This window comes from Bactrocera dorsalis, chromosome 1 (assembly GCF_023373825.1).
Source record: "Bactrocera dorsalis isolate Fly_Bdor chromosome 1, ASM2337382v1, whole genome shotgun sequence".
In the NCBI taxonomy this organism is placed as follows: domain Eukaryota; kingdom Metazoa; phylum Arthropoda; class Insecta; order Diptera; family Tephritidae; genus Bactrocera; species Bactrocera dorsalis.
This window is the reverse complement of record NC_064303.1, coordinates 9,762,302-9,789,989: the sequence shown is the minus strand read 5'-3', so window position 1 is coordinate 9,789,989 and position 27,688 is coordinate 9,762,302. Positions and strand designations below refer to the sequence as shown.

Here is a 27,688-nt window from a genome sequence, read left to right as displayed (position 1 = left end):
TGTCCTTACACACACAAAGATACATGCCCTGAAGCGCATTGATTGACGAGCTCTCATTTTTTTGATGTGAAATATTTTTCATACACTGAATGTGTTTGTATTAATATATATGTTTATGTTTCTGTATATACATACATATGTGCATGTATTTATGCGTATTTGTATGTGTACTGCAAGTGAATATTTCATTTCTGACAAGTCCATGCATCTGCCGTCATGGCAAGACCGCCTTACTGCGCAGTGCCAACACCTCGATTATTAAAACAACTGAAATTACAAAGAAACACTAAGCACACAGCTGGAAAAGTGCAACAACAACAGCTACAAAAACACTATTACACTACAACATACACACCCATCGACGCACAGACAGAGAGTGTGTCCTTCGAGGAGCAAAAGAATGAGCCAAAGCAAGAACATAAAATACAATACAACAAATGACTGTGACAACAGTGCCACCAAACAACAAAAACAAAAAGCAGCAACAGAGTGTGCATGAGTGCAACTAGCTGACAAATACAGCAACACTAAAACTAGCACCAACGCCAGCTGCGACTAAATGAATGTGCCATATTTCTTCTTCTTTTAAGAAAAAAAGATAAAAAAAAAATATCAGAATATAAGCAGAACAAGAAAAATAGTTAACTTTGGGTACTTAGAGGATAACCATGATACCCTTCACACTTATGTTATTCACCAGTTACAAGTCCAAATGCTCGAACGAGTCTTTGAAAATTGGACTCAATGCCTGGATCATCTGAGACGCAGCCATAGCCAACTTGAAAGAGATAATCTTCAAAAAATAAATTTCAAAGAATGTTCTTTCGAATGATAATTTGTTGTGTTTCAGTATGTTTTCTATAAAAAAGTAGGGAATCTCGAAATGGATCACCCTTTGTATAACTTAGCAGTGTTACAACCTTCATGGCAAACTGAGTACACTCTGTTCAGGGTATAAAAAATACATGCTAACCTAAGAAAAGATGAAAAAAAAAACAAGTGAAAACAGCTTGCAAAGCCTAAAAGCAAACATACAAAATGCAATAATTTCTGCAAAGGACAACTCACAGCGTGACATAAATAAGAATATCAAGAAAGTGGTAATTTGGGTGCTGATGCAAGCAACGCTCTGCTGAGTGATTCAGTTCCAAAGGACCCAGCTCATCGTCGTGGTAGTTCAACAGCTGAACTAACTGCAAATTGGATTGCATGGACGCGACGGCAGTTGAGAATAAACGAAAACTATCTAGCAGAACAAATGGAGGCGTAGCGTGGAAAAGATGCGTAAATTATGGATAGCTGTGCACATAAGGGCTGCCGTAGACAGTCACAGCGATACACACTAAAGTGTAGTCTAGAAAAATTGCAGAGGAAAAGGATTTATTAGCCGTTATGAAGAAAAAATTATCCTGTTGTGGAGAATACGAGAGTTGGTGAATGAAAAGCTGTGATTGTTTATTATGCAGCCAAAAATTAGTCCAGAGCACAGAAATGGCAGGAAGGTTATATATTATACAATCCGATCGCTAAAAAGATTGTAAGATAAAGTGAGATGAGAGTCTACACATTTCTTTACAGAAAATCTGATTTTCCAACCCGGTTCACTCATAAAGCATGAAAATATTATCTAAAGTACTCGGTTAAGTTGGGTTAGGTGGAAGGGTTGATCCTCGCGACTGACAAAGGTAGCGCTGGTTCTCACTTAGACGATTGTGAGCCTTGACTCTTTATGATACCCAAAAACTCCAAAAAATGGATTGCTATATCATCGCAGATCGAAGTTCAGAATTCATCATAGCTGCAAAGTAGAAGCAGATCAAGTTCAGTTTCCTTATACGAGTATTGACCATTTTACTCTTGTTCCCAGAGCTTTGAAGATCTTTAGGTCTAGTCCCGTTAGCTTTGAAGAGTTTACAGGGTTGCCCAAAACCCCAGCTCTATTTACCAATATCGCCATTGGGGATTGAGAGCCCCCAAGACTGCAGAATACGCCAGAATTTGCTAAAAATAAATTAAAAAACTTTTTTTTTTAATTAACGGGACTTTTAGTGCATAATCTAAATGTCTAATATATATTGATTTAGCGATCTTTTACCTCTTTAGCTCTCAACCCCTTTATTTCCGATGTCGATTATTCCTCGAATAGCATTTTGGTAATTAAGATGTTAATAAAGAACGATGCGATCAGCGGTAGTTGGTTAGAGATTTTGCATCCACCATTAAGTGCACACGGCTTCCAAATACATGTTTTCAGGCATCTGTATCAACACCTTCCACAACAAAATACTTTAAGAAACAGCCCAAAAGGCAATTCAATACAAAAGCGAGTTCTTCCCTTTAACGCTGCTAGGCCGATACATTTCTCGATTCTAACAAAGTTGATATACAATATGTAACACAAATCAGCAGATAAAATCACTGATGTTCTTACAAAAAACTTGTATTTAATTTGGGCCAATTAAATTACAGTATTTTTCACATACATTCTTCAGTTCGTCTACTATAATATAAAACAACAAAAGATTAACAAGTTTATTCAGTTTTTATGATAAGAAATTATAAATTCATTTGTTCAGCATTTTGTCCAATATTGATACAATGGAATTTTTATCGGTTTAATATTTAGTATAGTCTCCTTTTGCAGCAATCACCGCTTCAATTTTCTTGGGAACGCCCTTGACTAAACCTTCACATTCTTTTTTAATGATGGAGTTCCATACTTCTACACATCGAGTAAATAATTCCGCCTTTGTTTTCGGTGGATTGGTGTTCCCTTCTTTTAACAAACACACAAAGGGTTCTCGATAGAATAAATATCGGGACTTTGAGAGAGCTATTCAAAAATTTCAATTCGTTGGCTTCTAAGATAATCCATAGTCTTCTTAGCTTTGTCCTTGGAGATTTTACAAAAGCCACCCCAAAAATAACCCCAAATTTGAGTGTTGCGATGACATCGCGGCTAGTTCTTCCAAAACGTAATGTATACCGTCTGACCCGTGAAGATTAAGCTTGCTTTCGTCTGTTTAAAATATATTCGCTCACTGTTCTGAAGTTCAGTTTTGGTGCGCTTCAGCAATATTTAGACGCGTAGTTCTTGAAGACGTTTAACAAATAAAGATTTTTTGAAGTTTTCGTCTGGTTTTAAACCGTTGTTTTTCAACATTCATGCAAGAAACTTGTTTTGCGTAAGTTCTCTTCAGTTCGTTTTGAATTTCGGTACTGGATTTTATTGGCCCCAAGGTCACCAGACGCTTGACAATTTCCAATATTTTTCACTGACCCAAATGAAATTTCAGCTGAATTTGCAACTTGCCGATATGAGAGCACATCATTCAAACATATTTTCATCTTTTTTATTAAGTCTGAAATTTTCTTAATTTTTGTAAAAAAAAAACACGAAGTTCAACAGCTTCACAAAACATACTCTTTCTAATTCTCCTTACCGCTTACAAAAAGACAAATACTTCTGAAAATATTAATTAATGGATATATAGAGATACTCGTGTTGAAAATACTCGAAAATTGTTTATTTGGTATTAGCTATGCTCACACGCCTGAACGCAACCGATGTTGTTTTGAGAAAATGTGCAAGTGACTAAATTCAGACACTGCCAAAAACATATTGAGAAATTGTGCTGTTATATTACAAAACTCAACTTGCGTACCTATGTGAATACATGCAAGTACATATATATTTTTTTCTTAATAAATTGCGTAGTGCAAAAAAAATTGAAATGAGGAATATTAACTTTTATTTGCTCAAATGTGTCACATAAATCTCATATGGTTGGCATAACTCGAAATTTTTAATTACATTATTTTTTGAAGTGGATGGGCGAAATCGCTACTAATATTTATTGGTATTGGACACAAAAGAAGAGGTCTTCATAATAAGTCTTTTAGGTAAATCCTGAAGGAGATTGATCTTTGCAACAGGTTTCGTTGAAATTTCTAGAAAATAGCCAGCTTTACATACTATATATACATCTTTATGTCGACATTAAGTAAATGTTCAATGTAGAGGCTATAGTCCACAAAATGTCCATTATCATGGTCAGCCAACCCGCCAGTAGCTAAAAGTAATATTCTAACTTCAATTTGAGTTAAAAACGTCTATATTTAAAGACAGCTTTAATAATAATGTACGCAACTATTGTAGTTAAATATACGAGTATGTATGTATCACATGAAGCATTCTGATAGAGACATGACTATACAAAATTATTATTTAAAATTCCTTTACCGTTATATTTGGAAAACTTCCATTAATATTCTGCGCATCAATTGAACATTTCTTTGCCATAAATGTTTCATTGCGTTATGAAGTTTGAATTACACCCACACTTTCCTCAGATCACACTCTGTCACGCACACTGCGCACTAATTCCCCCGGCCATACTTTATTCAACTTTCACTTTCTTGAATTTGGCATTTGGCACTTGGTCCAAAACAAATTGACAAAGTGCGGCACAGCGCATTAACCTTGATTACCACGGTCGAGTGAACGTCAACATTGCGTAATGTGCGTATGAATGTTTGAACAAGGCTCTGTAGTTGAATGAGTGTGTCCTAGGCAGTGACATAGTAATTGCGCCTACAAGTAGGCAACGTATAAAAAGTGTCTGCGAATTTTCTACGAATTTGTGAGGGTACAAGCAAACGAACTTAACGCACGTTGTCAGCGAAATGTTCGAAATTGTTGTTGTTCTCTGCAATTCTGTTTTGTTTTCTTATTCTGGACTTGTGTTTTGGGAATATCAATATTTATTTCTCTAGTTCGTTTGCTAGAGATTTCAATATTTGTGTCCGTGTGTTTGTGTAATTCTACTTAATTTTCCAACATTTACTGCCTTCAATTTGTTTACTTGTTAAATCTTTATGGATTTTGCGCACCACACGCAACCACAAACACACCCAAGCCTACTGCGCAGACTGTCCTTAGAAATCACAGTGATTTCGGCAGCTCTGACCATGATGTTGGCAGTGATTGGAATATTGGCAATGGAAATGACATGGCGCACAGATATCATATGGAAATTAAATTTGTCGTTAGTGTGAGAGAAATAAATAAATAAGCGAGTGAATGAAGTGTAAGCAAAGATATGGCGCCAAGTTGGCTTTGTAGAAAATGTGTATTTGTGTAAAGCAGCGAAATTTTTCTAGGCTAATGATGATACAAGTAGATAAAAAATCTAAAAATTAAGCAGAAGAAAAATAAATTTCCTCTGGAGTTCTCGAATTTTCGAATTTTCAAATTTTGTTATCACCCAAATGTTCAAATATTAACAGAACTTTATTGTTGTTATTGTGTACCAGTGCGTAATTCCGTTGTAGATAGCCGGCTTTGCATATACGAGTACGTATACATATATCCAAGTGGCGACATTAAGTCAGGGATCAACGTAAAGTGAGTGACAGCATGAGGATATCCATCGACAACGGATGTAAGAATGAGCGTTAAGCGAGAATGACACTAAAAAGAGGATTAAAAAGAAATCAGCTACTCGTACAGCAATAAAATTTCTTAGAACACAAATAAATTAGTTTGAATTTTCTTGTAGAAATATACATATATAGAAAAAATCTTTTTAGGATTTTTAGAATTTTTTTTGGAAAAGTTTCAATTTTAACTAATGATTGTGGCAGCTGGTCGATTGTGCTTATCACTTATGACTGTTAAGAAAATCTCTTGTGCACTTGCCCCACATTGTCAAGACTACGCTATAAGCATAATGGCATGATACACTGAAGGTGGTATCGATAGCGAGGCCACAGAGTCTGTTAAAATTCGCGCAATGCGTAGGCATCCTAAAGTACGACTACTCTTCATGGGACTAGTATCTGAACTCCTTTTGCTATCGCAAAGGACCAAAACTGGTCTATGCATGGCTCATTGGCCTACCAGATTAGCCTGACCTAACCTAGCAGAATCTATCACTTATCTCAACATCACTAATCATAATCGATTGTAAGAAAATTAAGGTATAAAATGTTCATTTCATTTAATTTTCAAGAACACTTATCGAAAACGATGTGGTTTCAAAGTGTGGCTCCGGATAGAACTACTTCTTCCCTTTTATACTTAGCCAGACACTATAAAAGAAAAAAACTAAAGAGTATATTTATTAAACTTGACCTCGAAGCTTTCAAAAATGCTTCAAACAAATGTAGAAGCTTCATGTCGAAACTAATCAATTAATCCACTTTTTTTTACTTTTCATAAATTCAGAATTCTAAACCTTTGGTACTCTGTTGTTAGAAACTGCTACTCCCTCCTGACCTGATTGTCATACAACGTACTGTAACATTCAGGTTAAGAAGGGTCTTTAGTGTGTCATTGCTGCGGAATGACTGGGCTTGCGTTGATGTGCTTATATCTAGGGAGCAAGAGGCTTTTAGATGATAAGGTCAGATGTAGGTGGCAAGACCGTTGGGACAATAGTCCTAATGGTCGAGTGACTTAATAGTACTTCCGGGACGTTGTTAAGGGTTACCCAGACGTCAGATTCTGTCTGAGCCTGGGTTTTCTGCTTATGGGGCATGAGTTTCTGAATGCATTTTTACATCAGAGGCACCTATCCTATAAGTGTGGGTATTTGCGTGGTGCGTGAGTGAGTCGAGGATTAGATAATTGCGGAACGCCCCGATGTACTCGAACATTACGCATCTGGGTGGTATAGGGCTAAGCTGGATCGATGAACGTTTAAATGTTATCGATGTGATCTCCACTAGTCACTGCTTGCGCGTGAATTATTTAGGCGGCGAAGACATTTAACTCGGAATTAGGATTAGCTTCTTGTGTGAATGGTGTGCTTGTAATGTTCGTATGGAATCCAACCCCTGGTTACCAGTTCAAAGCAGTAAGGAAGCTCAACTAGTAGTGGTTTCGGCTACGAGGTCCCACCGGAGACTTAACCCTGATATCACAGTGAGTAAAAGCTCTTGGAATACGTTCCGACCTGCTCACGCGGACTGGCTCATCGGGGAGTTTCGTGGTAGTTTTGGTGAAAACTCGAATGCGGCAAGAACTGACACTTTGTCAGTTAAATGTGGAATTCCATAGCAACCAGGTGCCGGACCAAAAGTACGGCAGGGGTTTTAGCTGAGCTGCGAACCCTACGAAGATGTTTAGTGTGTCCATTTCACCCGGCCGATTTGTACTAAAAATGGTTGGCATGCGGTGATCAACGCTTGGATTTGAACCGCTGTACTCTTAAACGTCTTTTAGTGTATATAATAGGACATTAAAAATTTATCATTTTTGCTTGGCAATGAAGATCCTTTAAATTTTCCGATTTTGAACACCATGTCCTTGTTAGCAAAAAGATGGGACAGTCGATTTTTATAAGCATTTATGAACAGATGGTAATCACTTAGTACTTGGTTAGAATTATAGGGCGGATGCATAAAAACCTTTCACTGGTATTCTAATGAAAAACAATTCCTGCTCTATTGGACAAAGCTAGCCGATTATTTCCTAAAGGTGGTCAAATTGTTGACAGCACTGGTTCAAAATAAGAACTTGCTCAGCTCATGGATAGAATGGATAGACAATACCCTGCCAATCATACCACATAGCAAAATCTTCCTGAAAATTGTCGTGATTCGATCATTTTGGCTGACTTTGTTGTAAGCGTAACATATTTTCATTACATACCGATAGGCATCCGCTTCGGAAATTGGTCGAATGCGTTGCAATTCAGCAGTGCTTTGCAGTTGGAAACTCGATCCATGAGGTTTTTTTCATGTTAACTCGTATGCCACTGATATATTGAGCCTTTTTTTGTGTACCATATATAAATGGTCACCGCCGATTTTTTGTGCAAGATTCGTCATTTGGGCAATCGAATCATGATCGGACTCGATGATTTCCATTATTTTATCAATAATTTTGATTTAATTGCCAGAATGGAATCAACGAAACCAGAGTTAAGCAGATTTGGCTTAAACACTATCCACATTTACAAAAACCATGCATTCTAAGCAAGCGAAAATGAAATGTATGCCTGATCTATGTTCCACAGGTAGTCTTTATTTGAAAAAGGTAATCAGAGTGTCCTACGTTTTAAATAAAAAACACAGAAACTCTAAATTTAATGGGGAATGTTTATTATCATTCGAAAGAATATATTTGGAACTAATTTTTTGAAGATTGTGTGATGTCACACAATCATATGTTCACTGAAGTATTCTCTCTAAATCTATTGATTGATTCCATGTGAAGTGCCGAAACTACTCCCATGGCGTCTCCAAGTTATATAAAATTTTATATGTAAATTAAAAAAGCAAATTACCATCAGCTGTCATTAACCCTCACATTACTTTTAATCTGCACTCAATTGTATGTTAATCATTGCAATTGCAAACCCTTAATGCAACTGCCAATAAACCAATAACATTGATCGACTTGAGTTAAATTAAGTATCGCAAGCTTTATTGCTTCCATTCTGGCACGAAAAAGTCTTATAAATCGCATAAATTCCAGGAGTGATATGTGCGCATGTAAGAATGTGTGTGTCAGTGCAATATGTCAACAGAATTCTCGCATGTCAACACGTCATTGCCATTCAACTATCGAACATCGCGAGTTGCGCAATAAATCAGAAAATAAAAGAGCGAAGACGCAGACACAATGTAATGTAGTTATAATAAATGCTCTATAATTGCTTTTATAGTTTGTGTTTGTTGTTGTTTTGTGCAGTTTTAGATAATAAAAATATTTTCATGAAGGTTCACTATTATTACTCTTTTTATTCCTTAGAAGCGTTCTATGTTCATGAGCCCTAATATATCATATTGTGCAATGATAAAAATCAAATTAGAATACACTATTAGAGTAAGCATTTGGTGTATGAAGGATTAATTAATTAAAGTTAGCAAACTATAAAGTGAGTTTCTCATAAGGACTTACCAAATAAAGGAAAAAAGCGTGAGGTAGTACCCACAAATTATTAATTTCGAATAATAGTTGCATGCCTTGCTTTGCTGCACTAGCACAGCCCTTCGCAGCGTATCAATATAAAATTATTGAACACTTTTCTGTAGGAATATTAATTGAATCTATAGTTATATGGGTCGATGGCACCCACTTAAGCCATTTATTATGCATATGCATTATTGATTACTAACTATCTTTGGCCTTGCTGCGGTTTTTTAAAAATTGTTGATTATTAAAATTGCATTAAAGGGATGTACTGGTATTCAGGCATATTTGATATTGGAAACACGGCAAGTTTTTGCACGTTGTATTTCTTCAGAGAGAGTACAACCAGATTACACTCCATATGACACATTTGGCTATTGAATCCCCAAATTAATTCTTCTTTACTTGTTTAGTAGTAGTTATGTCTTCAACCAATTGAAATAAAGAAATCGAAAGAAAGTTAGATATATTAACTAATATAGTAAAAAGAAGCTACGTTCACTTTTTGTGCAGATTGCCAGTTCTGCGACATGTAGCCTGAAATTCCAGAATATTTGCTAATTGACTGCTCATCTCTCGGTAGGCGCAGGATAAAGGCCTTCAGATCAATGTCTCCATATAGAGACCACATCGCATCAATAGCACTTAGCAGTTCATTGGAATTTATCAATTTTCTGGCACTAAGTTGTGACCTAAGAGAAAGCACAATATTCCTTAGATCGCGGTGCAATCCTCATTAATTTATCTATCTATCTAACCAACATAGCAGTTGGTCTCTACAGTTGCTCCGGCTAAAAGTACCTAATCGGCTGGAAATGGGCGGAAAAGCTCATCTAACACTCGCCTGGTCTAAAAGAAAGCGAAGCGAACAACCAACTGGTATGAAAACTGTATTTCGACATAATCATATAGAGACGGAATATAAGGTTTTATACCGCCTTTGCGAGTTTTTCAAGGCTCTCTTGTATTTGATTCAGTGTGAGAACGGTCCAATTACATATGACTTTGTTCATAAATCTATTAGGTCTACAATTTTGCTTCCGCCGTGTTTTTTTTTTGGTAAATTTAGGGCTTTGTTGTATAAAAATGGTCCAAAAGTGTTTTCCCTTATTCCCTCAAAAAACATTGCTTAATTAACGCACGAAATGCTTTATGATCCATTTTTTGTAAACTAACACAAGTTTCTTTACAAAAATTCTATATTGTCTATGTCCTCAGCCGCACTTTTCTTGGAATTAAAAAAGAAAAGCAAAATTTTCCGGAAATGTCGAGAATTCGGCTAAAAGGGACATTTCCAGTTGAGAATAAGTTTGGGATGCAAACAGATCTCTACAAATATTTTGTTGGGTTAATATTGACACAAATGTCCAAGATCGATATAAAACGATTTAATCGACCAGTGCTTGACCCTAGAGACATCTATTGGAAAACGGCGGAAGCAAAGTTGTAATAAAACTCTTAATTTATTCTCCAAAATCTATGTCATCTTCCTCAAAATAATAAATATTGGCCCCAATGTACTTGTGACAATTTTTCTTCGAACCCTCGAAACAGTTGTTAAATCGATTTCTAGAATAGCGATTCACATCTAATGTGCTCAATTGGCTCAAAGCGTTTTTTGCTGAGCGGTCGTTTGAGTTTTCTGAATTGCCTGAAGTCACACGAAGGCGAACAGTATGGTTGTGTCACTATGTTCTTTGAAAATTTGACAAAAAACTTACAAAGAATCAATGAGGTATGCGAAGGTGCATTATCGTGGTACGAAAACCAAAGTTGTAGGATCATAATTCCGGCCTCTTTTTATGAATAGCGTAAACGACGCATAACACTCAAATAGTATTCCTTATTGAGAGTTTGACCGGTCCACACCTTGATAGTTGAGGAAAATTGGCAACATAGCCTTGATTTTGATCTGCTTTCACGTGGATTTTTGGCTTCGGCTCAGCTTTGTCACGATATTCGACCGATCGATCGTTTGCCTCCGCGTCGGAAGTATAGATCCAGGACTCATCGCCAGTAATAATACGTTTCATAACATCCCGGTAGTCAAAAGGCATTGTTCCTCAGCGTTAACGCGGCGCTGTTTTCGAAAAAAAATTGGAACCAATCGAGCTTTCACTTTTTTTTGCCCCAAATCATCTTTCAAAAATGATTTTAACTGATTCTTCCGGTATTCACTGACAGTCATATCAACCCAGAAAAAAATATTTCGACAAATGGGTTTTCGCGCGAAATAATTCTTACTTTTTTTGTCCAAAGTTCAGTGAGCAAAAATGTTTTAAATGAAAAAGGGCTCTAAAAACCGGAAAGGTAAGGTATATTTTTATTTCTAAGCTTAGTTGGAACTTTGCTGAACTTTAAAATGTTTTTTTCGAAATTAGTGTGTGTTTCTGAAACTAATAATATTTATAATACCAATAATAATAATAATAATTAAATAAAAAAAAAATCCAAATTTTTGATAAAAATATTTCAATATGATTTTTTAAAAATTTTTTGGAAATATTTTGATAACTAAAATGAAAATGTGTTTACTAATTTCACTTGTAATTTTTACAACATTTTCCATTTTGTTTACCTTAAATATTTATTTATATTTAGGCTTCTCATAGTATACAAAAATATAAAATATATGAATTTTATTGAACCATAAACGTCAGATTTTCCATTTAAATGAACAACAAATATCGGGCTTTTATTATTTGGATAATATTGGCGAACCCGCAAATAGGTTGGAGCAGGAAAATTAAGCGAAAATGCCGTAGTTTAAAGGCAACTGATCTTATAAGTGGGTATCCATGAATGTAAGCACGATTGTGCCAAAATCTTAACATAAATATATATCTTATACATATGTGTATACACAGATATTGCATACAAAATATTTGCTGTGTATATTTTTGTATGTATGTACATGTCTATGCTGTCTATTGGCTATAAGCCCAGAAGATATGTATTTTATCTACAAGGGAATTTACTCAAATTTGACATGTAAAAACACAGCAGCGGCCGAAATTTCAGCCACAATTTACAACCAGTATAAATAAACAGATCGAAAAGTCTAAAGCAAAAACAATAATAAATAAACAGACTGGATTATAGACCAAAATGTGATAAAGGAAAAATAGACTATTGATTATGTTTACGCTTCAAAGTAAAACAACGTTGTTCTAATTCTTTTTTATGTGAGTGTATGTGTACCAAATAAAAGTAATAATATTTCCAAAGTCTAGTGAATATTAATGAATTTTCCAAATATTCTTGGCACTAAATCAAATACAACACAAATGCATTTCGAGCACATCAAAGGCGAAAAGATTCGCAGTACAAGCAAATTTGAGAATAACAAGATAAGACGTAAGCTGCAGATGCAGCGAAGCTATAATACCATACCCAAAATGCCAGTTATAAGCTATAGTGGCCCGATATCGGTGGTGCCAACAAATGTACAGCCTGTTTACTCTGCAGATTGAGAAAGATGTGCGCAAAAATTTCTGCTACTAAATTTGCGCTCGATATAAACTTAGCATATGTGACAAGTTCAGGGTGTAAATATATTACTTTCTTATAGCATTTAAGGTCTCATTCGATCGTGTTATAGCAACTAACCTCTCGAACAACCTTTGTTTATATGAAATCTCACAATTTTTGGTCTAAACAATATTATTTTCGTGCAAAATGTTTCAGTAGACGCGCAATAACCACATAAAGCTAATGTGCAACAGGGCGTATAAGTAATTAATATTCGTTGACTTCTATTCATTTTATTATTGTAACATCTACATTTGAACGTTTTCCTAAAAGCCAAAACTTGATGCTACAAAATGCAATTTCAAGTAGAATATTGTAAATTTAAACATTCCAAATTGTGGCCATAAAACAAAAATAGCAATAAAAGCAACGCGTAAATCATTCAAGTAATGGCAAATTGCGGACAGCTACAGCCAGGCATTGTCTGCTTGATGGCCTCTGCATGCGCTAGTCATTGTAAATTTGTCTGTTTGTTTGTGATTGTGTGTGAGTGAGGAAAATGCATTTTAAATGCATTCAGCTATTGATTTACTTTATAAGCCTTATATTATATGTACATATGTGTATATGTATATCGTCATTATAGATTGAAAATGGAATTGAGTTGATATGTATTTATAGTATAGAACTGTGGCAGCCTTATAAAAATGCTTATTTTCTAAATGAAAGATATTTCTTTTAGTGGAAATTCTGCCACTAATCATGTATTCCTCTATGCATATATTTTTTCGAACTAGTTCCGAACTAGTACGCATGAGACCAGTGGCCTTTTTTCGTAACTTCCACACAACTATTTTTATTCATATTTCCTCTGCGTACATTTTCTGAACTAGTTCCGAACTAGTACGCACCGGACCAGTTGACTTTTTTCGGAGCTTCCACACATCTCCTTTTATTAATAGTATGATAAAGTACAAATATTAAATGTTTCATTTAGTTTCAAAATGTTCAAATGGCGGTAGATAGAGTTAAAAAAAAGAAATCGTGTTCAGGAGCTCGTTAGAGGGTTTGTTTTCTGTTCTACAAACATAAGAAGTTTTTGAGCCATCGATTTGAAATTTCGCACCCCACCTTTTCTTTCCAATAATCGGCTCACTGATTTGAATCGCCGATATAGGACCATTATAGTATATAGCTGCCATAAGACTTAAGACTTACCAATCTAAACGGGGTTAGATCTCCGAAATAACAGCCCTTAGCTGGATAAAATCCAGGTCAATTCCCATGCGAAGAAGTGGCTGTTGTGGTAATTGTCGACGATAACTCATCGTAGGTCACAACAACAACATAACTGTCTTACAAGCGAACCTATATAACTCATGGTTCTGTATGGAAAGGTTTTCATTTGATAAGGGATCTTCATGAAATTTAGCACAGACTATTACTGAAGACATCACTACAGTCTCCTAAAAATTGTTCAGATTGTACTACTATAGCATACAGCTGCTAGACAAATACTTGACTTTTACTAATTTATTCTTCTTCTTCTTTATTCATTTATTATCCAATTAATTTTTACTAATAAAGGGTGATTTTTTAAGAGCTTGATAACTTTTTTAAAAAAAAAAACGCATAAAATTTGCAAAATCTCATCGGTTCTTTATTTGAAACGTTAGATTGGTTCATGACATTTACTTTTTGAAGATAATTTCATTTAAATATTGACCGCGGCTGCGTCTTAGGTGGTCCATTCGGAAAGTCCAATTTTGGGCAACTTTTTCGAGCATTTCGGCCGGAATAGCCCGAATTTCTTCAGAAATGTTGTCTTCCAAAGCTGGAATAGTTGCTGGCTTATTTCTGTAGACTTTAGACTTGACGTAGCCCCACAAAAAATAGTCTAAAGGCGTTAAATCGCATGATCTTGGTGGCCAACTTACGGGTCCATTTCTTGAGATGAATTGTTGTCCGAAGTTTTCCCTCAAAATGGCCATAGAATCGCGAGCTGTGTGGCATGTAGCGCCATCTTGTTGAAACCACATGTCAACCAAGTTCAGTTCTTCCATTTTTGGCAACAAAAAGTTTGTTAGCATCGAACGATAGCGATCGCCATTCACCGTAACGTTGCGTCCAACAGCATCTTTGAAAAAATACGGTCCAATGATTCCACCAGCGTACAAACCACACCAAACAGTGCATTTTTCGGGATGCATGGGCAGTTCTTGAACGGCTTCTGGTTGCTCTTCACCCCAAATGCGGCAATTTTGCTTATTTACGTAGCCATTCAACCAGAAATGAGCCTCATCGCTGAACAAAATTTGTCCGAAAAAAAAAAAAAAACCGAACACTGATTTTGGTAATAAAATTCAATGATTTGCAAGCGTTGCTCGTTAGTAAGTCTATTCATGATGAAATGTCAAAGCATACTGAGCATCTTTCTCTTTGACACCATGTCTGAAATCCCACGTGATCTGTCAAATACTAATGCATGAAAATCCTAACCTCAAAAAAATCACCCGTTACTAAAGAACTTTGGCTGTCATTTCTTCGCTCCTCTAGCCTTACCTTAATATATTTATATGAGTCCACATGCATAGCTTTCATTAATAAATGAACAAAAACCGTCAAAATATGCTCACTCGGCTCGGAAGGAGTCTCAAAATCTAACCTAACTCTTTCTACATGCAGAAAAACCGGCCAACCCTAATGCTTTCATTTAGCTTAATGTCATTACATGCCTTCGCACGCCACTTGTTAAGCCAGATGTGCTTGCAACGATTATATTGCTGACGCATGCAACACCGTATTTGCCACAGGCGAACTATTTGCCATAAGTCGAAGATAATCGCTCGGGCATGCACATACATATACATATGTATTAAGTATACCTATTTATACCACATGTCGTCACCTAAATTGCAAAATATCGTAACATCACTTTTCATAAGTTTATAGACGAAGGAAAGCGGTAAATTAGAAACCACTCATATTGAAAGAAAATTTGAGTTTTGGTTATAAAATGGTTATGTATTGGTTATTAAATGGTTAATTATTGGGTATAATAATGGTTATATATTGGTTATAAAATGGTTTTTATTGGTTATATTAATGGTTATTTATTGGTTACAAAATGGTTATTTATTGGTTATAAATTGGTTATATATTAGTTATAAAATGGTTAATTATTGGTTATAAAATGGTTATATATTGGTTATAAAATGGTTATAGATTGCTTATAAAATGGTTATAGATTAGTTATAAAATGGTTAATTATTGGTTATCCAATGTTTTTTTGGTCATAAAATGGTTATGTGTTGGTTATAAAATGGTTATATTTGGGTTATATCTGACAGCAGAAGCTGAAAATTTTATACTACATAGTATGTCTAACATGATGTATTGAATCCTAAGCAATAAAAACTCAATTTCGAATTTTTTGATGATACGTTGTTTTGCATTTTAGCTGAAGATATATGAATATTACTTATGTAACTAATTAGAAATTCAAAACGGAAAAGTTCAATTAAATTGCTTTTGCAAAATTTATTTGCAATTATCTGAAAATTATTCGGAAAAAATATTCTACGTGACTAACTTGCTACTAAAGTTACTATAGATTATTAACTTCAGCAAAAAAAATTATATTTTCGTAATTTTTAATTCTACTTACTTGCTCATTATCTAACCTCGCTCAAACTTCTGTTCTTAATAATTTCATTGATACTATCAATTAAAAAAGTTTTTGAGAAAGCTTCATCGATTTTCCAATAATGGATAGGGAACGAAAAAAATGTTAATGTTGTTTTACAGAAATATTAAAGTGCCAGATGAGTGATGCAAATAACCATAATGAAAATCAAATTTGGCGGGTATGAGGTTAGAATGCCACAACTAAGCTGATTATTTCCGACCAAGATGACTTGACAGTTGACAGATGTCAGAAAGTTATGACAAACACAAACTTTTCCGACAAAAGTAATTTCGGAAACAAATTGGTTTAATGCGCAGTGAACTGAAAGATTGTAGTCGCGCTAAGGTGAAAATGGCAAACAAAAATTAATGGTGTTACAGAAAAGTGAAAAGTCATGAGGTCAAAATGGAAGCAAACACTCATTTCGAATATTCGCTGGCAAATATGATGATGAAAAAATAAATTCTGAAAGCGAAAACGCAAAAAATGTGTATTGTGCTTCAATATTGCACTGTCGTACTTTTAACCAAACTATTTAACAATATTTAAATAAGCTTTCAAAAGCACTAAAGCTTGACTAATTTCTAAGACGTTATTAAATAGCACGCAGGTATGAAATTTTTAACGAAAGCGTAAATAAATTTGTTAAAATTTTAATCGATAACAATGGAAAAAAAAAAATTTCACATAACCTCAAAAGTATGCATCGAATTTTCCAATGTTTAAAACTGCACTAATAATCAAAGCACTACACTCATAACCCTGAAAGTATGCAACAAACTTTTCAAATCTTAAAAGTGCACTAATATTCGCATTGTGCTCTTTTTCGACTTATTTAAAAAGTAACTATTATTGGCAGTTCTCTGCTTTTAATCTCTTCTTATGCTTTTTTCGTTTATACTAGTTCACTTAATGCCTTCACATACTTATTTGTAGTATACCTTTTTGCGCTCCAACATAAAATATAACTTGCAGCGAACGTGCTTAGAAGTTCACTCTCACATAGTCTAAAGTGTCTAAAGTTGCTCTTGGCATATGCATTCGTTCTAAATGAAAGTAAAAGCAAAGCGTTTTTAAGTAACTTTATTTAAGCTGAGGATTTTATTGAAGTAGCGCTCCTAAAACTGTGCTTGTTTGTTTTAATTTGATATCTGTGGGACTTTTTTTTGTGGGTCCGATATCAGAAAAAGTTCTCAGAAAGAACCATTCTCTTAAAGCTGCTCTTGAGTGTAATTTAAAGACTAGACCTTTTCTCTATTTAGAATTGTGCTTATATTCGCTAGCTTCCAGCACACCGCAATGTGGTCATTAGCTGACCATGATCAATTAACTTGAAACCTCGAAAAGGAAAACTTTGTTTGTCGTTCAGGTAAGAAATTTGTTCATATGGTCTGGCTCATAGCAGGGATCCTTGACATTTGTGCCAACGGGAATACTGAAATCTTTTTTACAGAAGAAAAGCTAAAATTTCGTAGAATCATCATCGCAAAAAGATTTGTTTTAGCATATTCAAATGGTTCGTAGAAGGAAATATGAAGCGAAGTGGATAGCCTCTAAGGGTACTGGAAGTCATACTCGATATTATACCTTCGGCAAAATATATGTATTCACCTATGGATCAAAGCATGAACACATGAGCAGATTTCTTCTCTACAAAAATACATATATACACCAAATGCAACTTGAAACCAAATAACTACAATTCAGTCATTTAGGCCGAAGTCTTTGGAATAACAGAACGCGCCAAATGGAATTCCGTTCTAACCAGCATGTCCATTAACTTCCTAGTGGACAGCCAAGCGGCAATAAAGATAAACAGCAGCACGCACACGAAGTCCATCTACGTAAGATTATATTAATATAAATACCGAACAAAAATAATATGACTGCTTGACACTGCTCACGAATGATCTGTCAAAAATGGCTATTGAAAAAAAATAGCTCTCTTTCAGTGGGAAATTCGATAAACATAATTTGGATACCCAGTCATACAAGAATGGAAGGAAAAGAAAAAGTAGACTTGTAGATAGCTGGGAATGTAGTTTCCTTAATCTGTGTAGATCACCTAGCTACTTCAAGTGTTGCTTGAAACAGTGGACTCTTAAAGAACATCTCTGGTCTTGAAGCACTGGCAATATAGGATATATCAAAAAAGTACTTTAGGGTAGTGTTGATGGTTGACAGATCGAAAGATTCTACTTTTGGGTAACATTATAGGGGTCATCATGGGTTTCTATATCTAGAATCGGTAGAGTTCGGAATATGTGTAGTGGATGATGAGAAGCTAGAACATTTTCTCTATCAATGCTTAGCCTTAGTAGGTTCAGATGGAATATATTCCAATGCTCGCAATGTTCTAACTCAAAATATATTATTTACCATTTGTAACCAAGTAACTGCACAAGCACTTAAGTTTTCATAGAAGTAAGCACAAAAGTATAGAAGTAAGTACGTAAGCCACTAAGTATATGAGAAATTATATACATACATATTATACAAATATGAAAATCTCTAAAAGAGTAGCTTTGATGTACTCGTAAAGATGATAATTACAATCAGCTTATATACGTATGTAATCAAACAAGTAAGTAAGAATACTAATAGCTATATTATTCGGAGACTTTATTTGTATATCTGCAAATGCGTATAAAAGCAGCTTGTTCTAATATTTTATTCAAGTTTCAGAACAGCAGAACTTGCTTAAGTGAATCCTGAGTGCATACATACGTAAGAAGAGTTATAACAGGCTTTATAAATTATAAGTAACTCCATATTTCTTACAAATACTTAAAGTAAGACATTATGTCTTTACACAGATTTAATTCGCATTTTGCGTGTAAGTAAATACTGTTTGTAGCGGCAACCAATTCTGCAAAAAATGAACGCTTAATGCATTCCATTAGCGGCCATTGTTGTTGGCACTTTAATAAATCTTATGTGGAGAAATACGTAATTTCAGCTTAATGTAAAAGAATTTTTCTCATACAGGGTACAACATTTACTAATATTATATATATTTATAAGAAAAACTTAAGAAATTTACTTGAAGGATGAGTGCAAATTAAAACAAGAAGCACCAAAGTTATTAAATATACTCTTTACAATTAAAATAGTTTCCTTGCCGGACCACGATTGTTATCGTTCAGTTTGTATGGCAACTATGTGCTATAGTAGTCCAATTTGAGCAATTTATTCGGTGATTAAAGTGTTGCCTTGGATGACATGAAATATTATCCAAGGCAACACTTTAATTTTGTTAAGATATCTTGTCAAATAAGAAAGTTATTTTAACGAGGGCTTGATTTCTTGATTTTGTTCAAACAGCTTTTGTGAAAAATGTATATAATAGTAGTCCGATATTAGCAGTCCCGACAAATAGACAGATTCTTGGTGAGAAAAGAACTTGTGCAAAATTTCAGAACGATATCTCAAAAGTTTCAGATTTTTCTCTAAAACCCCCCTTATATCCTTAAAGTGCACCCTATATAATCACCTAAGTAACTTTCACCATATCCACACACTTTAAACATCCAAGTATTACCAGTGCAGTAGTATTCAACCTACCCCATCTTCAATTGGCCACCAAACAACCGCCAAATGTTGGCCACATTACGGATTGATTGCAAGGCTCGTCGTCGTGGTTTCCTCAGGCAGCTACCAGACTCGTTGCATAGCATATTCGCAGCTTTCATTTGTCTGTTATTTGTTTGTGGTAAAAATTGAATATATGCGAGCTTGAGGACAATTGTACATGTGACAAAAACAACAAGAAATCGTCGTAACGGTATTTTTTATGACTGTATGAAGCTCATTGCATTCATTTTTCTTGCGAATTTGCATTCGCGCATTGAATGCAACAATCGGCTAGGTATTGAAGTGTTCATTGTTGTTTGGTTGTTTTTCTAGCTATGCATATATTTGCTTGTAACATCCGTGCTAATCAACGTCGCCACAAAGTGATTTTTATTAAACACAGTTTCACGAAAGTGTCGGTAATGGAATTTAAGAGTCACCTATGGTTATAAATAAATGATGGGAGAGAACACAGCGAAGGTATGAGAAGTTGACTGTTGGAATGATTGGAAATTAGTTTAAGATAATATGTAGTTAACATCAAATTTGAGCAAAAACTGGAAAAATATGTTATTTTTGTAAATATCTTGTTTAGCGACATCTAGCGGAGCTTTTTTATCCAAAATTCGTTTTCTAATATTCTACTGACCATTAAAAATATAATACTTTTAAAGTTGAGAGTTGATGTAAACGTAGACCTTCTTCAAGATAGTCCTTTTATCACGGGATATTTCAAAATTGAGCATTATATGTGGTTTTTGCGATAACTTTCTTTTATTGACATCTAGCGAAGCTTTTTAACTAAAAAACTAGTTTCAATGTACTTTATTGAGGACGAAAGACTGCTAACTGTCGGCTTTAGACTTTCTTATGTTTCATCATTATTGATTGGAAATCTTTCTTGCTTACTTTTGTGTGGCGCCTAACCTCTTATCAGCTGCTGTAATGGTACCAAAATCGTTAGATTACATATACAATATAATGCTATACTATTCTATCCTTTGGAGCAGAGTAAACGCTCAGTAAAAGCTTGGTACAAGCAAACTTAAACATACTTAAGACCAGTTGTCAATTACTCCAATATATATATATATATATATATCGTTTAAACTGAAATATTTTCGATATCATTTAGATTTGTCAATGTTATTTCGAAGCTCAAGTTTTCCTTTAACGAGATTTTCTGTTGCTGCTATGAAATGTTTCATCCACTCTTTCAGAACACAAGTTTAAAATGCCAGTTTTCTAATGAGTTTTTAAGTTTAAGGGTAAAGTTTGTAAATGTCGTAACTTCCATAGTCTTTTTAATTGACTTCGTGACGACTACTGGGGAAGAAGTTTTGTCTCTAACAACATTCATCCCTCTGTACATAAAGCCAAACCTTCAAGTGTATTTCAGACAAAAAACGATTATTGAAAAAATTCAAAAGCCGTTGAAAGAAGCTTATATATGTATATATGCTATTCTAACAAACTTCACGAACGTAACTCAGAGTTTATCCACTACGGCGCATTTAGACCAGACTATAGTCGACAGATTTATGAAATATTTTCGATAGTTTTTTTTTATATTAAATTTGAAAAACAATGGCGTTAAAATAATACATGTTCAGATTTTTCTATGTGCTCTTTACACGTCGAATAGTTCGTACTAATGTCATCGTGGAATGTGTAAAAGTAGCTTGTAAAGCACCCATGTCCAATAAGTATTTGGGTCAGATGAAAATCCATGTCTCCATGTCGTCTGTCTATCCACGAAGCGATGTCCGGTATAAGTCTGTGGGCCCAGCGCCTTTTGGAGGCGGAAGTCCACTGCTCCTGCCACATTTTGGTGCACTTGAACCATGTCCCTTTGTCGATTTATATATACGCGAACTGATCCCTCAGTTTTTGAGATATCGATCTGAAATTTTGCACACATATTTTTTTCCGAAAAGGCTTGCTGATTCATCACAGCCATCGATATTGGACCCCTATAGCGTATAGCTACCCTAAAAACTGAGCGATTAAAATTAAGTCTTTGCATGGAAACTTTTTTATTTCTGAATACTTATATTTTCGGTGCAGTCGAAGTAAATATTTTTCGTTTTTTCAAAAGTCATTAACTTGGAGGTGATAAGCCAATACTTGACTGTTATAAGGCTAGTTATAATTAAGCCTCAGAGTCAACACACAAAGGGATTTTTATGTTCAAAAGAGATCGACTACGGGTATCATATTATAGCTAATTCCACATGTAACCATTTTGAAGGCTTAATCAACGGATCAAATTAAATTTTAATATTAAGACTGAGAAGACCTGAGAAGCTAAGATTATTCTCTTAGAAACATTTGAAGCCAAAAATTATGCTTTTAGTCCGTTTTTGAACGTGATTTGCTCGAAACTGTGTTTTTGAGGTCGGTTGGCAAGTCTTCTCGATTACTACTTGGAAAAAACATGTCGGGAAATTTTCACTAAAATTTTAATTTTTTGGTAAAAATATTTACCAAAAATCCAATTTTCAGTTTTTTTCCTTCGTCCAAGTTCTTTTTAAGGTTGTAACTAAAATACGTTTTTTTTTCAAAATATTTTTTTTAAGATCCTGTAAGGAGTTATCCTGCCAACGCGGGCGCATCTTTTTTCACCGGAAATGCCGTCGCAATGGCCGAGTTAAAATTTGTGTTCCAAAAATTTCAGAATTTCTTTGTTAATAGTGTATTTTTTAACAAAAAAAAAAATTATTATAATATTTAATTTTTTATATAAGAAAAATTTTTTTGAAAAATGCAGCTTTTTACCCGAGGCACCCCTTGTGACCCCTTAAGGTAGTGACCATGAGAAAAAATCGAAATAAATCAAGAGGAGACGAAAAACAAATGCAAAAAGATTAAAAAAAAAAAATACAACCAAATATGAGACACAATATGCCAGCGCCCCAAAAGTATGCTATAAACATAAATTATAGCAGAAGAAACAGCACATACATACGCGCATGAGCGGCAGTAATAATAAATAAGGGTGGGGAAATTTCATGAAAAAAAATTATAAAAATTAAGAAGAAATAAAAGATATATTAAAATTATAAAAAAAAATATTGTAAAACAACCACTTAAAACAATTAAACCATAAATAAATAAAAATATATTTTTCACTTGAACGTGAAATGGCGGAAGGGCACATTTTTGCGAGGGAATTTTTAAGTAACGAATTTTTTTTACGCTTCCACGTCACACTGCGCTGCCTTCCGGCCCAACCAAGCGGATAAAAATGGCCTTTTCGCGCTTCAATGTACACGATGCAGCGCGATGTGCGGGTCACTGCGAATAGCCGTAGGGGCTTAAGCGTCCATGTTCGTGTCACCGAAGGGGCGGACTATGCACGACAGCAGCAAACGCAGTTGAGCGCAAGGATATCCTGCCATATACATACATTTATAACAGTGTGTGTGTGAAAGTGGCATTCGCCACGTTATCGTTACCTCAGCGAGTTGGTGCGCTTATTGATTTTACAACATTGCCGGGGGCGTTGTGAAGTTTATTTGCAGGAAGTGTAAATTTAATTATAGTCAAAGAGGATTAAGCGCAACGCTGAGGTAATATATACTAATAATAATTGCACTATAACGGTAACAGCTGGTCAGCTGCGTGTTAGCGTGATAAATTTGTAAGCAATTATTCAGGCAATTACTAAATCTAATTGGCACACGCTCACCACAGTTGGGCGATAAAGCGCCTTGGTGTGCATAAATACCCCGCGCTTTTCCATGATTGATTTCAGTTTGCTGTTGCCGGGTGCTGCTCTGTACATTTTTGCCATTTTTATCAATTGCAGTTTTCGCTTGCAGAATTTACGCTTCCATTCGAAGTTGCTCAAGTGGAAAATTACCCGTTGAAATGTGCATACAGAATGATAAATTGCGCTTTCAAACTAGCAGACGTGAAATTTCACGAGATGACACAAACATATTTTCATACTTCCGTAATTCCACACCTTCAAACATACATACATACATATACATATATGCACCGGTATGTAAACCAGCACACCAGAGATGTACATAAATCACTGCTGCGCAACTTAGGCAATCAGCAACCGCCAAAATACCAACGTCTGCGGTAAAAAAATGCATAGCCTACTTTTAGGCGCTTAACCAACTAACTACTCTTCTTTTTCCATTTTCTGTGAATATTTTTATTCCCAAAGTTCAAGTTTTAGTTTGTGCATAGTATTCAAGCGCTGACCAGCTATACTTTTATGGTATCTCTACACAGTTTTTGAGCCTAAATCAACAGTAGCGAAAATAAAAGTGCAATTTTGTGGCATCTATGAAAGTTTTTTTATTCCTCTATAACAATAGCAAATTTTTAAGTAGAGCAGTTGCGGCGCAATTAGTTATTTTTCATTTTGTACGCATATATGGGTATATATTTTCATACTGCGCCTATGAGTGCTCTTGCTATACTATCAAAAGAGGAATAAGTAGGTGAAGGACCGAACTTCTCACTATCCTGCAATATTTCTATTATAAAAGTTGACAAATTATCTTTATAGATGTGTGTGAGTGTGTATCAGAGTTTTTATATATTTATTTTGTGTTGAAACTCTTTAGCGCCAATCTTAAAACCTAAATGTAGGCAACAATTTTTATTTTATACATGACAACTCTGACAGCTGAGTTTTATATTAATTTCATTAATATTTTTGATGTTAAATATTCATTAAAGAGCATGGTCTATATCTCAGTTTCAACCAAAACCATTGTTGTTGGCAAATTTTGACTACAGAAATATCAAAGTTGCCTACTTTTAGGCCCGCAATACGGCAAAGTTGTGAATTTTACCAAAATATGTATCAATTAGCTTGACGCTTATTTAACTGTATTTGTAAAATTATTTAAAAATTACTCCTGACTAGGGTTTCGTGGATCAAAACCTGATCCAAGGAAGTCCTTATATTTTAAGTCAATTGCTTCATATACGCAGATCTTAATGACATACATAACTAATTCAATTCAGTAGACGCTGATGATGAACGAAAAGACGCCTCGTGAAACTAAGTATCCACTCAGAACAATTTTGCTTTTCATTTCATGTTTTATGTTAACGGATATTAAATAAGTTGGCCGGACCTCATCAGAATGAACAACAGTTAAAGTCAGATCATGGTGCGCTGAATGGATACTAGATAAATTAAAGAAATTTTTGTTTGTGATAGACAGGAAAGGCTAATCTCTAAAAGAAACCTGCACCAAAAAAATTTTTAAATTTCTCTTTCGTTATCAACAACAACAGAAAACAAGTAAGAAAGGGCCAAGTTCGGATGCAACCGAACATTTCATACTCTTGCAACTTGCCAGGATCAAAGCTAAGGAAATTCCTTAAGGTGCAAAACGATAGGAATCCAAGTAATTTAAATTTATTTAACACACACACTGACCGCCGTATTGGACACAATTGTTGATGAAAGTTTGAAGATCTTATATAGAAATCATTTTGCCCCGATTTTGTCTGTGTTTTTCTAATACTACATGCAAAAAGGAAAAGCCCGATGTTAGTTATATAGGGGCTAGTTCAAGTCAAGTTTTCGCCCATTTTAAGAACAAAGATACACTGTTATGCATAAACCAGCCTCTCTCTCTCATTTACATTAAGATAGCTCACATATTGGCCGATGTATGCGGTATAAGGTCATCCGGAAATTTTAAAATCATTGTAAAAGGTTTATTTGAGCAAAGGGAAATATTAATCCGACTCAACCAAATTTCAACACACAGACATACTATTCCCAAGAAAGGGTTACCGTGAATACCTCAGGATACATATTGCCGCATACTTGCTGTAAAAAGGAAAGTATATGTACTTGGGTCGCATACCTAAGGGCTTAAACAGTGGCATATTTCAAAGGTACTATCCGTGCAAGTTTTGGTTCAAGTTTGAACATATAGAACCCTCTAAAACCATTTCAGTGGTAAAAGTGGTAAAATTGAATGTCTCTGGACTTATCACGCGCTTTGTAGTTATTCATTTCATTTTCACAGGGCTAGTAGGAGTTCTTATATGACTTATCCTGGGAGAATTAGGCTATTTTGACTTGAACGGTTTGAGAGATATGTACTATGGCACGCCCACTTTTTCAAAGTTTAAAAATTTTTTATCCCACAATTTTCATGCGACTGCGATTCTCTGTCCCAAATTACAGTTCTACATCTTAATTTAGTGCTTAATTATGGTGATTTCCTGGCGTTTTGTGGGCGTGGCAGCGGTCACGATTTCTCTGGATCCCAGAAATGCGGGCCTCAAAAGCAAAGTTTGACGAATATAGAACGAATATAGAACGAAATTTCAACTTTATGCAGAAAAATTGCAATCCCGATATTTCGGGATCCTAGTGTTGGTATTCAAAAGCAAAGTCTAACGTAAATTTATATAGATTTAAATACCAACTTCATTTGGTAAAGAATGCAATCCCGATTTTTCGGGATCCCGAGAATTCGGGATTAAAAAGTAAAGTCTGGCGAAAATTTATGAATAATTCAATATCAAATATATTTAGTAAAAAAATATAATACCGATCTTTCGGGATCCCGGTGATGCAGAATTTAAAACTTATGTCCGGCGAAAATTTATGTAAAATGAATGTCAACTTCATTTTGTAAAAAATTACAATCCCTGTTTTGTGTACTGAATAAAAGAATCAGAGTAATTTTTGCGTGCTCTGGTGTCAAGTCTGAACTTTGACAACCTTTGTGTCATACACACATCATCTCAAATCAGACAAAATTTCCCCAATGAAATCAAGGTAGAACTTGAAGCTTAGAAATTTAGATGATATAATTTTTATACTCTCGCAACAAAGTTGCTAAGGAGAGTATTATAGTTTTGTTCACACTACATTTAAGAAACATTCTAACTTATACCGCATATTAATCTTGAAAATACATATCTTAACACAGCACATTGCCTTGTTCAACATGCTGCTACATAATCAAAAATACCTGGCAAATAACATACCTCCATACTTAAACGAGTAAGCAGCTATATACATACACATTGTAATATATGAAAGTGAACATGTACTCACACTTAAGTCGCATATAATTAGCGCAGTAATTAAGCGAAAAAATAGAAGAACAAAACACTGTATGAAACTAAAGAATCACAAAAGCAAACCAAACACTTGTCCAACACACACACCGAATAAATTGCCCGGCAGAAAAGATTACTGCCTTGTTTGAGGAAGAAAAGTGAGAAGAGCGCACATTGTGCAGGTTTAGAAATCCGCTCTTGCCATGGCAATAAAACATAAATAAAGACTTGCTAAAGCGTAACGGTTACGTAAAGTGATGTGGCGGAAAGCCAGTAGGAAATATGTGGTTCAAAAATGATGAAGTTATTTGAGATCTGTTGGGTTTCAGAAGATTATGATTATGAAGAACTAATATCAATTAAACCTTCCTTACTTTTTTATTTTATGTAATATTTCTTCTTCATGTTGATAGTACGTTAAAATTTAAAATTCTATGTGTAGTTGTCTACCCCTCTTGTACTAAAATTTTTCTGAATGTATTTCCTACTGACCCCATGAGCATTATACACTCTCTTATTTCACCAGAACAAAACCAAACATACATTTAAATATTATTGTCGCATGTAAGCCATAAACACAAAAACCAACCAACTAACAAAACATGCATATTTATGTATGAATCATATATGTGTTTGTACAAATATAACAGCAACAATAACATGGCAGCTAACAACAAATGAATTCGGCAACAATTTATGTAAATCGTTACAAGAGAAAATTTACACGCACGCACTAATTACCACAGCACGCTCACTACACACACAGAACACGCACACACAAGCACATGCAAGCTTTATATGTGTATGTGTTTATGCAAAAAATGGATGCGCAGAATAGTATGCAACACTTTTAATGTCTGTATGTATGTATTTGTATTTGTATATAGGATTGTGTGCAAGCACAAAAGGATAGCAACAATGCATGGAAGAACTTGGCCACACATTGAGACACTCACGCATACATACAT

At 34.8% G+C, this 27,688-nt stretch overlaps 1 protein-coding gene across 4 annotated transcripts in view; it reads left to right on the top strand.

The window, feature by feature from the left end:
* LOC105223495 (inactive dipeptidyl peptidase 10) overlaps positions 1 to 27,688 on the top strand; it is a 94,798-nt gene that overhangs the window by 18,014 nt on the left and 49,096 nt on the right. The gene's annotated exons all lie outside the window — the stretch shown is intronic.